The sequence below is a fragment of the Crocodylus porosus genome, unplaced genomic scaffold (genome assembly GCF_001723895.1).
Source record: "Crocodylus porosus isolate Cpor-Errol unplaced genomic scaffold, CroPor_comp1, whole genome shotgun sequence".
NCBI classification, from domain to species: Eukaryota; Metazoa; Chordata; order Crocodylia; family Crocodylidae; genus Crocodylus; species Crocodylus porosus.
In genome coordinates, this window is record NW_017728886.1 from 220,985,149 (window position 1) to 220,987,510 (window position 2,362).

Here is a 2,362-nt window from a genome sequence, read left to right on the forward strand (position 1 = left end):
CCAGAAGCCAAAGTATGGCTCTGACTGGCCAGGCTCCCTTTCTGGCTGTCATGTTCATGATGCTACTTTTTTAGTGGAAGTATTTTTTTGACACCAGAATCTCACAGTGTCAAAAAACCCACTGCAGTGCTAACTAGCTGCATGGCAAATGGGTGCACATATGCCACATGTGGTTTGTGGCACCTCAAACTGCTTAGAGGTGGGCTTGCAGGACATGCTGTCTGGCTGTGTCCAGATGAACAGGGTTGTGCAACTTCTTTGGGGTGCCACAAATTGCAGGTGGAGAACTTTGAAACATGCTCTGCAATGCAAATGTGCAGCGTGGGGCCAAAATTTGCTACTGGGAAATCCCAGTAGCAAAAAAAGTACCAGGGGAAAAAGAAGTGTGGCACATGCAACAGGAGTGTGCACCAGAAGACATGGAGGCTTGGTCCTCCGGGGAGACACTTTGACAGCCAGCCAGAGGATCTCCACTCCTCCAGTTGTGCCTGGGCTCCTCCAGCATGCCAGAAGCCAGGTGGAGATGGGTAAGACCAGTTTGCCTGAAGCAGGATAATTTGTCCCTCACCAAAGTGTGTGTACTGGGGAGTGCATTACACCAAAAAGTAGCAGCACAAATTTGCACTGCTACTATTTTTTCCAGTGCAAGTGCATGCCTCTGCACATCTGGACATGACTCTGGAAATTAAAGCATCATAAGCAATAAAGAGCATTCACATATTTCAAAACATTTCTTCCCAGTGTAGATTTTTGTTATATAGAATAACAAAATGAATGAAAGCAATGCAGTTTATGTGATATTTTGGTCAAATATTTGCTACACTTGCAACTGGTTTCCCAATCTTTTTGATGGGTGTAAATTCTAGTGACATCAGTGGAATTACTTCTGCTTTAACTGACATCAGAATCACTGTTTAAGCAAAGGTCCAATATTTTAAAGCATCTAGCAATTTTGAAGGTCTCCATTTAGTGTTGAGCCTTTATGTGGCTTTTTTCAGAGAATACTGAGCATTTGGATGAGAAAATCAGGCCCATATAAAGTTTCTTAAGTTGGACATCCAAAATTACTTGCTGCTTTTGGATGCTTATTCTAATAAAACTAAATGTTTGCCAACATTTTGTAGGGGGGAAGGGATGAAGAAGGGAATTTCAGGAGAAAATTAGCCCTATTCTTTCTGTTTACCCTTTGTTGACTTTTATGTAATTAAAATCTGAGCTAATATCTTGTTTACCAAGCCAGTATACAAAGCCACAAAAGAACTAGAAAAGTCAAAACATCTAGTGTGAGTCAAAGAGCAACAGTGAAGTTGTAATGACAATCTAAACCAAGAACACATTTAAAAATATTGAATTTCCTTTGAACTGAGCAAAGCATGTAAAAAATATCACATGACAAAAAAAGCAAGGGAAAGAATAAAATTGTTTTAGCATTCTCTTAAACTACTGGAAATATGGGAAGATAGAAGGTTTTTTCTCAGTATCACTCACTAAGAAATCTGTAAATAGTAAGTGAGTATAACAGAAAAATAACTTCTTACTGGAACTCAAAGGTCCAAAATATACTAGAACTCAAAGGACCCATAGTCTACAGATCAAGGGATTTGCCGGAAACTGTGTGACCAGGCTCATTTTAAAAATAGAATTTGATAGCCACTGTTTCCAGCTCTGCATATTTCAGATAGTTGCAACCTTAGAAAGTAGTTCATTAGTTCAAGGACTGAACTGGAATGGAAATGAAATGGAACTGGACTGAAATGAGGTAGAGATGACTATAAACAGGAAATTGGCAGGTAGGGACAATTTATACCAGCAATTTCATTTTTCAGTAACCACTCTGTGTGCTTAGAGATACTTAAACATTGCTGAGCTTTTTAATGTGAATTTAAATTTTGTGTAGTTAAGCTTACAACTGAAGCTTAGCACTCAGACAAAGGAAAACACTCTGAAAAGGAAGGAAGAAATAGACGGTAAGGGTAAAAAAAAATGGAGGAGCCTTAATAAAATGACAACACTAGCCACCATGTTGCTTCTGTTCAAAATTGAAAGAAAATAGATGGCTGAACCAGCACCCACTTTAGAAATGGTGTAGAGCCACGGTGTAGAGCTCACTGGCACGCCACTGCCCACTTCTCTTGGGACTGCCAGCTGCTGGGGCAGAGGCTGCATCATAGTTTCATAGTTTCTACGATCGGAAGGGACCTGAGTAGATCGTCTAGTCTGACCCCCTGCCATGGCAGGAAAGAGTACTGGGGTCAGACAACCCTAGCAAGGTGTTCATCCAGCCTCCTCTTAAAGAGCCCCAGGGTAGGAGCCAGCACCACTTCTCTTGGAAGTTGGTTCCAGATCCTAGCCGCCCTGACAG